The following is a 12,858-nucleotide window of genomic DNA, read 5'->3' as shown; positions in this document are numbered from 1 at the left end:
GGGGTGGGGGTGGGGTGCTGAGCCCCGCGGGGGCGCGCATGATGTCCTGCGCTGGAACTGAAACGCAGGCGTCGGGGGCGCGCCCCTTCCTTTTGACTCAGGAGCCACACAGGTTGCATAAATGTGGGAATGTATTCTTTAAACTTTATCTCACTGCAGCAGATATCGTAATCAACCTTACTAATATCTTATTAAAAGCACTACAAGTACATTGTTTTTTTTTTTTAAACATCAGAGCAAAGAAAATAAGTCTTTAGGCCTAAACAGAGACATTTTTCTCCCCCTCCTTGTTTCCTCATGTCAGAAGTGCAACGTCTACTTTGTTGGAGTGGTCCGACAGCTATCAGCACGTCCTGAGGCGTAGTGCTGGACTGGAGGACCCTGGAGACAATGAGACGGGGACACACAAGTGTTCTGATTAGACATGGAGACTCTACCCGTGCTCGCACTCTCCTCTCAACACACTCTTAAGACACACACACACGCACACACACACACACACCCACGCAGCCAGCCAGGAGCCAGCCATGCAGCCTATATCCCACTCACTTGCTCCCTTGCTTTAACTCCGGTCTCTTACTCGGGAATTATTGCACACACAGAGCTGGATGAGTCAGGGGAAGGGCAATTATATTAATCAATTGGAAAGACAACAGCAGTGGACACATGAATCCGAATGCATGGGAGCAAAACTCTCTCTCTCACACACACATGCAGAGATCATCACAGCCTGGTGAGTCACAACAGCACTCGACACCATGGAATCCTTCATATCAACTGGTGCTGTCTTGTTGCTATATTTACCCCACCACAACCCCTGAGACAAATACACTACTCTCTCATTTCCCGCACTTGGCTCTTTATCAAATTAGGACGTGTTCAACAATCACACAGAGGAGAGTTGTTGTTTTTTTTTCCTTTTTAAAACAACAGTAAAGGAAATTTGCCGAATTTGTCACGGATGTGTGTTTGGAACTTGTGCGTTCACAAATTTTCTGGGAGAACATAGGAGAGAGAGCTCCCTTTCTCCGCTCCTTTTTCCTCTCCAAGGGCCTTTGTCTTTGTTGCATGTTAGGAGCGCTCAAAGAGCAGGGGCGCGCACACACAGCACCGCACCAAAGACAACAGCCATCAGGAGCAAAAGCAGATAAAAGCCCAACTTCAAAGGCATCAAATGGAAAGCGAAAGTGAGAAAGAAACCTGCTGAAAACTCCCTCCAACGGCACTCAGGCCAACAATTACGACGCCATATCACTGCCTGTTATCAGGCTGTATCTGGGCCTGGGTGGCTAACCGCAGCACTCGGTGTGGGTTGCAGTCAGCAGAGAATTACAGCATTTATAGAGTTTGACTGTAACACTGTATTTAATTTCACTGGAGGATGAAAAGTGGGTGTTTACACAGATTTGACCCATGCTTAACCATTGCAGACACAGAAAAAGGAAAAAAAAAACAAAAACAAAACAAAAAAAAACACACGCAACAGCTCCTATCTCCAGCTCCTTCTATTCAGCGGCTATGTAGAACAAAACAAAAACAGAGGTCAGAACAAAACAAGGAGTCTAATTGTTTCACTTTTTCCTGTTTAGGTGCCCTGGGGCAATCTACACATATTTTATGTACCGGCTGCATTTTCTTTTTTTTCTGTTTGTTATTAATTCATTTCCAGTTGCAGCTGATTTGCAGATTAGAGAGATAACATAATGTATAACTCCCTGCCCTGGGAAGAAGACATAACAAGGGGTGTATGTGTTGAGACCTGTGGCATTAGTAACCCTGAGGGGATTTCATTGTTTTCATAGAAAAAAAGATGGCATTTGGTGGATGGTGAATGCCTTCAGGGGTGACTTTGTGTGCATTTTTTTTTACTCTGCATAGGTTTATATATGCATGGAAAGAAAGTGTGAGAACAAAATGAAACAGAGAGAAACAGAGAGAGAGAGAGAGAGAGAGAGAGAGAGAGTAGGAAGGGGAGGGGGTAGTTATGAGGGGCAAACAGTAAATGTTAAACATTTGGCCCCTGCCGCTCTGTATTTACAAGCCGGTAAGATCCAATCATTTGTGTGTGAGTATAATCGAGCACTTGCTTTTCAATCATCAGGTGTTTGTACACAGAGCTCTTAAATTACAAAAAGCCTTTTGGAAACTCAGGCCTAACTAATCTCATATTGATTGTATTCACGCTGTCTGAAGTTTACAAAATGCCATTTTAAAATGTCACAAAATTACACACGCACACACACAACAGCTGACAAATCACCCAATATTTGTATTTGGATGCCTGAGTGTTTTTTTCATGTGGGTAAAGCCAGGGGAGGTCCACAATCATTCATTCTGGGGTTAAGTGCTTTTTTTTTTTCAACATTACGTCCGGGGAACCATTTATGACCATTTATATATCTGTCAACCCGATTCAAATGCTCTCTGAACTGGTGACAGACATGTGTGGTCGAGGCAAAGTTTAGATGTGACGGAAAATGGCCCCTGGTTTTTCAGTACGAGCATTAATCACCTGTGTACTGTAAATGTTATACACACACGAAACTGTTCGCTGCTTTCACATAACCATAAATCTGTGTGTTGTACAAAAATCAATACATCTTACTGATGTTTTTAAAAAACATACAACCCTATGATGGATATGCTGGTGGCATTTTTCTTACAGTTTTTTTCCATTTGGTACTGTAGCTGCATGCAGGCACATCATCACTTAATGAAAAACTGAACTAAGAAATCAATAAACACTTGGAATATGTTCTATGCAATGTATAAAATTTATGCTGAACTACAGCAAATGTGTCAGTAGGTAAGTCAATTAACTAGGGCATCTAAAAAAGACAACATTTTGGACTTTTATATATTAACTTTTGGATTCTGCAGCAATTTAGCAGCATCTCCAGGTAATAAAATGTATTCAGACCTTGATTTTATCAGTGTTTTTCCCATGCACATGGTTTTGTCCACAATTGGACTCAGCCTTATTGAGGAATTCTGTCACAGTAGAGATGCTGCTCCTTTGCACTGAACGGAGTCAGATGAGGTGGTTTGAGATTAGGATGCCTCCCCTTGGTGATGTTTCAGGTATGTCCCATTGGGAGAAGATCTAGAACTCACTGGAGGGATTATATACCCTCTCTGGCCCCAGAGTCCTGAATGCCTCAGAATCCCCCTCAAGGAGCTGGGAAGGGTCATAGAGAAATGGGATATCTGGGTTTCCTGCATCCTCTGTGGCTTGACTTTGGAAAAACAGAAAACAATGAATCAGAGGAGCTTTCCCCTCTATCACAGGCCAGGTATTTAGTTTTTAAACAGTTACAAAAGTTCAAATCAACGAGTCTTTTTCCTGCACTATCTTCTGAAATGCTTTTAGTTTGCTAAGAATTTAATTTATAGCAGTGAAATGACTGAAAGTAAGGGTTTTGGAAAGAAGAAATTATGATGGTCTGCTATTTGAACTGTTAAATTATAACAATTTAAATCAGCATAACACAAGCTAGTCAAGATAAGTGATGTATTAAAAGGTTGTGGTATGCATGGCAGCTAACAGGGAAAAGCTGTTAAATTAAAAGTACAATATTATGTCAGAAATGAGATAAATGAATGAAACAGTCGCAAATGGAAATGCTACATGTATTGTAAATCTGTCTTTCTCAGTTTACACTTTCAGGCCTCTCCCAAGTACAGATGAGCAGTGGGAAGCTACACTGTAGAACTCTGTATAGACTGATCCTCATTTGGTATTATGAGGACAAGACAAAGACTCATGTTTAATGCGTCTGAACAAACAGCTGTTAACAAGGGTTGGGAACTGGTGACGACATTTCCTTCCAGTCAAACCATTCAGTGATCCCTGGTACCCTATTCATGTGCCCGTTGGCATCACCACTCCCTTTAGGGCCAAAACATTCAATACCAGAGAAGAACTTTGTATTGATTTGACGTAACTTTACCCTTTAAGGGGAGAAATTCATGCGAGCAGTGTGGCCACACATTACTGATACTCTCACTGTAAAGGTCAAGGGTTCCGGTTTTTCCTTAATAATTATCATTATTTTAAAACTAAAAGCAAAAAAGCTTTAGAAAAACTTCTGTAAGCTATATTAGTCATAGCACAGTGTTGAGATCCAACCACCTATACTATTCATATATTGAATTCATTGCTAAAGCATTTAAAATGAAAATTAAAGTCCACCTGAACTATATTATTGTATAATAATTAGTCTTTGGGGTGGGAGACTATAGGAGCATTAGGTCAGCTGTTTTGTGGAGTTTTAGAGCAGAACGGTGTCTGTCAACCAGGCCATCTTATGAAAATGTTTCTGCCACGTGTGTCCTCTCACTGATACAGCAGTTTTGATATCTGCGTTTCTATGGTAATTTACTCCTTACACAAGTGCCTGTGCTGGAAATAAACACATCCATGTCCACATGAGCTACATCATAGGCTAATGACGTGCACAAACAGTAATGTATGAAGGCAGGGGGAGGCTATCAGCTTCACCTGGGTGAAGTAGGTTAAAAGAAAGCATCCTGTCTCGGAACAGGCTAATATGAACTGATTTCACCAGCGGAGAGACAGGTGGACAGTTGAAGAGCTGACTGAGCTGCATTATGGAGCCAAAGAGGCATCGGAGGCGGCAGGTTCTCATAGTGAGGGGACATTCTATTGGATTACAGTGTTGGCGTAACAATCTGCCAATGTCTAATTAAATAGGCCTGCATTTAGTTTCCTCCACAGAGGGGCGTGTGTGTGTGAGAAGTTTACTATCTCATTCTAAAATGGGAGGTAAAAATAGATTGCATGAGTTAAGAACTCTGTCATAACACTGATGGTCTTTCTTTGTCTCTGACATTTCTACACTCTCCTAATAACACTGTTCTCAACACACACACACACACAAATGTTTTGTATTTATTCACTGGATCCAGCGATGACTTACAAAGCGGACAGTAGGGGGTGGGGGCAGTTTTACCTGTAGTAGAATCTTTAAAAGTTTAACATCACCGTTTGGGAGTGTGTGAAATGAGCAAAACTTTTTTACTGGTTTTTGTTTCAAAGTTGAAGGGGGGGAAAGCAAGGAAGTGACACATGTATCGTGGAAGAATATAGCAGAATCTTAAAATAGCTGACACTTGCTGTTGCAGATAACTGGTTGTGTTCAAGAAAGGAAGGAAGGCAGCTGACTGAAAACAACTCTCAGACGCCACTGATAATCTAGATTTAACAATACGCCTGAATCCTTTTTCTAAAAAGATAACTCACTGACAATGAATTTGGATTTCTATGGGCTAAAGATAGTGGAATGTGGAAGGTGGGTGGGAAGACAGGGGAGAAAGTCCCACAGAAAGAGACAGCGGAGTTAGAAGGGCATGGAGCAGCGATACGAGCAGAACAGATAAAGAAAAGAGAGGCAGGCAGAAGTGCCAAAGACATGAGTGCGCCGAAGAGGAAGCACTTTGTCGAGCTAAAGCATGTTTGAGAGACGGCCTTTTATCTTAATGATGACAGGGATCCTTTTTAAAGGGTCACATGCAGCACACTGTGTGGTGGAAGGGCTCTTGTAGGACCACACAAAGAAACGCAGAGGACAGCAGCTGGTTTTGGTTAAACTGCCTTGAAAATCACGACATTGCAAGAAGAATGGCGTGTGAGTTCACAGGACAGCAAAGGTGATGCAACTAAACACATGGCTTTCTTTTCCAAAATAGTCATTTCCATTCCAGTTAATGTAATGGCAGTGAAATACATCTACTCATTCTGTAAATATATCACTCAGTGCTTTTGATGCTCTGCTGTGGATAAAAAGACACAGAAAATGGAACCTGATGCCATTTCTCCATACCACTTTGTTGTGCTGTGTGTTTGGTATTACATCATGCTGGTAAATAATCCATTAAAAATCACAAGTCAACTGTTAAACAACAGGTCTGTCCATCATTTCACATTGAAAGGGAGGAAGGAAGTCGAGGAACAGGAAGTTTTTAAATGAATGTATCTCTATTTGAGGAAGATCTCAGATTGTTTTTTTTGATGGACACTTAGATGAGAAAATTAAAAGGATTCTAATTTCTGGAAGAGACACATGTAGCGTGACTTTATTCGACCACGATAAACACAATTTAGAAGCAAACTGCAACAATGACTTGAATGTAAATATGCTCTGAAAGTAAAGTTTTATAGAAAATCGACCTGTCAGTTGAGAAGATAATGAATATATTTGGCAAGAGTCAAAACAAGTAGTTTACTTGTCTATATGTAGTTTGTTTTCCACAAAAATAATATAAAGTATAAAATCTGTCTGTTAATATTGTTCAACATATTCATGACCCCGAAGCTGTGTTTATACATGCATAAAGATAAATACAAGACTTATTTTAGTTTAAATAGAGATGGAATGATTACTGTGTCTATTTTTGTATTTCTAACTGTGTTAGGTTTAGGACAAACAATAAAAATTCTGGGCTGAACTTTGTAAAAAAGTTAAGCTTGAGCAAATCTTTCTTTTTCTGCCCGTTTCTTCACAATTTTGAAGTTTATTAAGTGGATGTTTTTTTTTTTGTTGGCGTTACTTTTACAAGCAGAGAACATTTGAGACATTAAACTCCATCTGTTGAAGTCTGTAAAACCAACAGGGGAGTTAAAAACTTAAGCTAAAAGGATAGCATATGGATCGCAAATGCTAAAATATCGCCATGAGGTACTGAACGAGCATCATGTTAGGAATGAGACCAGACTGGCACCTGAGCTAAAGAATCCACCTCTCTGGACTATTTTCTGTGTTGTCAGGGAACAAATGAGAAAACCAAACAAAAAAACATTGCAGTGTCAGACAAAAAAATAGCACATCAAATAAAAACCTATGTCTTTGTATCTTTTTTTCCCCTACAATTTTTGTGATGATTAGAGTCTTGTGCAGGTAGATATTATTGTTGACTGCAGGGTCATATTCAGTGTACTGATATTAAGCTCATAAAATAAAATAATGCTTAAAAAGAGTGACAAAAACAACTAAAACTTATCTTGAATCAGTCTCATAAGTTATCAAATTATACAGCAGTCTTTGTTAGCAACAACCTTCTTTACCATGCATTCATAAATGGTGTAGAAATGTTTAATGAGAGGTTGATAACATATTGCAAACGTTCAGTAATACCTTTGAAATATTTATAGGCCGTTTTAAACATAACTATAGATATGAATGCAATTATCTCCATTTCTAACCAATAAAACATTGTTTACAAATGGAAAAAAGAAATGGAAAATCAAACACATATATTTTAAATCATATTTTTCCACAAAACAAAGCGCTATGTTTTCTTTGAGTAATAATGTAATAAGAACAGAACTCATGGATCTGTGACGGATGGTATCATTTGTCCAGCATTTCTTTAAGACTGGACTAATGTACGTTATTAAGATACTGGGCAATATGGTGTAAAAATTGCAAACAATGTGGAGATCACATTACACACGTGCTTCACTACAACTAAAAAAGCGAAGCTGGTCTTTGTTTCAGGAAGCTGCATTGCAAAATTGGACATTTATGACAACAGAAATATTATTTTCTTGTTGTGTGTTGAGCATGAGTGCATTTACAGATGCTTTTCCACTAACGTTCAGCACGTTTCTTTTGTTTTGCTTTTATAAAGTATAATCATGTGATCTTCACTGCTGCTAACATCACAAATTTTTTCGTATAAGTCTCCCCCTTTTGTTTCTTTAAAAGTCATTTTCCTTTGGTGAGTGGGTTGGATAAAAATAGCCCAGGCTCTCTCAGAGATGTTTTTTTTTTAAGAACTTGTGATGGAGCAAATACAATATATCTTTATCACATTTCCTTTGGGTGATATTTACAATCCCAACACTCATATCACAGTGATTTCCTCTAAATACTATTAGAAATAATTTGGAGAAGCAGCAGCATGCTGGAGTAACTGAACTTCTCATAAGTGCTCACTCAATTGGCTTTATGACCAAAATATGAAATGAAAACCTGATCTGAGAGCCTGCAGACCACAGAGACGTGGTGCAGTTTGGTCTGGAGGGCTTGTGTGGACACAGAAGAGATGTGAGCGGTGTAAAAACACATCCCTCCGGCACCATTATATAAGCATACATATGGGACAGTAAAAATGGAAGACGACACTTTAAATGACATTATTATAAAATGCAATACTCCTGGAATGATCCCTTATTAAATTAGGCCCTATGATCCAAGATGAATTTCCCGCTTCCCTAATCCATCAAGAGGGGAATATTAAAAGATAGGCCTCAACTGGCATTAGAAGCTCACTCCGTCTTGACTTTCATTATTCTGCATTAGGGTGCTGCTGGGGGAGAGCCTCTTAATGAGAATTACAATGATTCACTGGCCCCGGCCCCACTTCTGACAAGTCAAATATTAACTCCTCAGTCACAGCTGTCGGAATTAAAATACTTTGTAGCCGCGGACGTGCTAAATTAAATTGGCCTTTTATGTTCCTTACATGGCTGACCCCCGTGGGGCTCCAATGCCTCAGTCGCCACCGAGAGGCGGTTGTGACAGAGCAAGAGGAAGAAGCAATGTTTGCAGCTGGCACAAGAAAGCTCAAAAAAAAAAAAAAAAGAAAAAAAAGAAAGATAGAAAGGAACATCCCCTCCCTTGTGTGTCATTCTGTCATCTTCTTTGGCCATCGCTCCACCCCCCCCCCATTTCCTTCATTCCGTGTTTCTCACCAGAGGCGCTTTCTTTGGCAGACATCTTCACTGTGCCGTTTGTTTGATAGCCAGTGTCAGCTACTGTCGGCTACTGTCTGCCGTCTCTTTATTACCGGGGCCACAGATGTGCACAAAGGCTCCTCACCTGTTGCTTGCCCTTCGTGTTTAACAGCAAAATAGATTAACATAACGGAGCGACCCTCTCAAAGAGCAGGGGAACTTTTTTTTTTTTTTCTAACGTGATTAAGGTTTGGTATGAAGAGAACAAATCAAATTTCGACTGACCTATAAAAGTTTTGATTTGAGTTAATTTGCACTCACTTAAGCAGAGGGCTAGAGGGCCTACGGACCAGCGCTCCACTCTGCCTTCCAAATTCCTCTGTGTGCATCATTGTTTGTTGGGCGGTTCCTCCGCCTTGCGTGCTTGCTAGCTCACTCTGGCCCCGAGGTCACGAGCGCTGACGGTGAGAGTGGGGAGGACTTCTTGCCTTTCGCCTGTCTCTTTCCCCAGCAGCATTTCTGCCTCTGCTTGCGTTGCCAGCACAGCTCTGAGTCCTCTTCCCGCTCTGTTTGAGCTCCTCACAAACAAACGATCGATTTCACAGGGAGAAAGAGAGAGGAGGAGAGAGGGAAAATAGAACAACCGGTGACCCTACAGTCTGCAAATATTGCACTTGAAATCGCTGGATTTTTTTTTTTTAAACACATACAAGCCCCGGGACATGTCACCTCTCCCCTTTCAAAAGTCAACTGAATGAATAAAGAAATGGATGGAGCTGATAAAGAACACAAAAAAACATCGAAATGGAGGAGAGTGGAGGATTAATTCAGTGGGCAGATGGGTCTTGGTGTCAATTTGAGCTATTCTGATCCACAGAATTGAAACCAGAGCTTCAACCAAGCCCCAAACAAGCCACCTTTGACCCTCATGACAGACACAATAGTGATAGTCTATATTCATTCAGTTTCTCTGCACGCTTTGTTTTGACAAAAAACACTTTTCCTTTTACTGATCTGGCCTTACTTTACAACCCTGAACTTAGGTCACCTAATTAGAATAAGGCAGTATACAATGGAGTATAATAGACAGCTTGCTTACTCAGTAAACAAATGGTTTCAGTGCTTCTATAGTTACATGATTTGCTCTTGAATAACTTTTAAGTCATAAATTAAATAAATTAATGCATTCTTGAGCCTGGGTTGCATTAAAGTTATTAATTACTACTCAGAAAGTAATTATCTCCTTTTGAAAGCATATTTCTTTTAGTACTGGGTTTCTCCAAGCTTTTTAGAAAACACATTTTTAACTATTAGAATTAAAAACTGCTCTGACCTTAAGATTGAATATTTTCATGCCTCTCATTACTTAGTTTGAATAAATGAGCTATAAAGTCGAAGTGTTAAAGAGATCGTTCAAATCTTTTGAAGTGGCGTTCCGTGCAAAGGTTATAAACAATAAAAATCTTACCTGTTGTAAATAGCTCTTTAAACAACCTCAGTATTGGAGAAAAATTGTTTATTTCTGGCAAGATTGTAGCGCTAATAGCTAGTCTGAGCAAGGCCAAGAACAACATGGATTGCTGCTGTCTTAACAACTCTAATCAAAAATTTAATACAAATATTTCTTTCCATAATCATGGTGCCACAATAATAGGCATCAGTTTTGCCTTTCATGGTTATTCTAGTATATATATTATGATATTCCTACCAGAATTACTGCTTGTGCCTGCAAATGACCACAAAACTATGCAAATAGCTGCGTAATAATAAAAACTGTATGGGAGACAGATTTGAGCTGTTGATTTTAGACAATGTTTTGGGGGACTTTTTAAAGAGGGTACACAGATCTTCAATCTAGCTAGGCAGCCCGGTTTCATTCACTGTGGGATCCTACATAGAGCTTACTACACTAAAGCCAGGTTTGCAAAAATATTTGACACAATGTCTCTGTGTAAACGATGCTGACAGTCCATAGCAAATTACTCACACGTTTTGGAGCTGTCCCTCCATGAAAAGGTTCTGGTCTGAATTTTGGTCTGATGATATTGCTCCAAATGCCTAAACTGTCTTATTTGGGGTATAGCCCACCCCACTTACTCTCTGTCCTGATAAAAAGAACTTACTTTTATCCACAACTCTGTTGGCCAGGAAGCTATTGCTGCTTAACTGGAAATCTGCAGCTCCACCTACAAGTACAAGCAGGATTATAGAGGTTCTTTATTTTTTAAAACTGGAAAAAAAAATCAGGGTGACTGGCTGGTAAGGCTGTATCATTATAAATAACCTGGAATCCCTTTCTGTCCTTTGATAAAAGTGCAGGATGTCAGATAATTTTGATCTATATGTGTGTGTGTGTGTGTGTGTATGTAATGTGCATGGAAATGTATGTGAATTTATAGATCCTTTATTTCATATACAATTATTATTAAAAGTTACTTTATTTATCTATTTTTTTTTCCTTCTACTTGTTTGTTAGGGGTAGGTGCCAGGGTGTGTGTTTGTTGTTTATTGTTGATTTAAAAAGTTAAAAAATTAATAAACAATGTTAAAAAATAGTTGTGCAAAGTGAAACTGTCAACAATGTAGAGATTTATTTATAAAATAGCGTTCACATAAGCTATTATGAAACTTTTGACATGGGATTTGCTTTAAGATGGCAGCAGTTCACTTTAGTCCTGATCCTGCTAGAAATTACCCATTAGCTTGTCAATCAGTTCAGAATTAGACCTGATTTCTTCAAACTGAGGTTGGTCAAAAAGCCATCTGCATCAGGTGGGACATTAATTGCCCATAACCGTTCTACAGAGCTCCACTTCAAAAGATCTGAACTATCGTTTTAAAAGAAAAGGTAAGCTGTGGGTTGTACTAAACCCCCCAAATCAATGTTTCCTAAGGGGCTTTGCATAAATGGCTCCATTACTGTGCTCAGAGGCTTCAGAGGGAAATGATTTAGAAGACACTCTTGAAGTGGACCATCAGTCACTCTTTTAGAGTTAAATAAGCCATGTGAAGGACTGTTATCCTTACTGGCTTAAGTCCCCATTAATCAGTCCACTTCACCTGTCAATACAGCCACTGGCTTCCAATCAAACAACCATTACAGCAGCGAGCATCCCAATAAAGAAGATCTTTGTTTCTTATTGAGTTAATCAGCCAGCATGCACACTTGGCTCTCGTCAGACTGGCACCGGCAGCGTATGCTCCTCTTCCTCATGTGTGGAGGAGTATAAGGGTCAGGCTTAACACACACTGCAAGTTGGAATATGGAGGAGGCGTAGGATGAAACAATATTATGAAGATGCTTTGCAATTACAACAGTGTGGAGACAGATCATGGTTTGAGATTGCCCTTTGAAGGTGTTACAACTGAACTATGCAAATCGACAGCTGATGAAAATAATAGGCGTTCATTGTGAGTGTCAATATCACCAAAGCAATGATTTATGTAAACGGTTTGATGATGGGGGAACAAGGTGGCAAAGGAGAATTGGGCTGGTGCGATGTGATGGAGAGATGTGTCATCCACAGCCCGAGCTGGAGGATATAGCTCTGAGCAGGTGGGAGTGAACACCCCTTCTGACAACCCTTTTCAAAATGACAAAATCCATCCTTCGGTATTGATCAGTTATTCTTCTGTCTTTCAGCAGACATCTTCAGACACTCCCTTCCTCTCTCCGCCCGCATGTCCAGCCACCCCCTTAACCTGCCCAGCCGCTCCCTATTGATCCCCTCCAGTGATTGGTTGAGCTGTAATTTGAGATGGACATTGACGGATGAGTGCAAACTGTTTTTCTTTCTCTCTTTCTGTCCTCTCGGGGGTGATGAAGTCATAATGCCGGTGACAAATCCAGACAGGGACCAATTCCAATGGAGTGTTGGCATGAGTAACCTTTATAGCCAGAGTAGGATGTCTCCCGGTGTGTCACATGTCCCCCCTGCAATGTGCCACAGTCACAGGAGTCTTATATTCTCCCACAGGGCAGACCGAAAGAGAAGACTTTCTTGTAATCCTTAAAGTGATAAGAGTAAGTTTGCCAAGTTGGACTGAAATCTATTCCAGTCAAGCACCAACTCAAAAGTCCTTGAAGAAAAATCACAAATCTTCAAAAGCATATTGGAAGTCTTTTGAGCACAAGTATGTTGCAACCCAAGTCCACAGAA

Source organism: Kryptolebias marmoratus, linkage group LG2 (genome assembly GCF_001649575.2).
Source record: "Kryptolebias marmoratus isolate JLee-2015 linkage group LG2, ASM164957v2, whole genome shotgun sequence".
Lineage (NCBI taxonomy): Eukaryota > Metazoa > Chordata > Actinopteri > Cyprinodontiformes > Rivulidae > Kryptolebias > Kryptolebias marmoratus.
Note: the sequence above shows the minus strand (reverse complement) of the source record.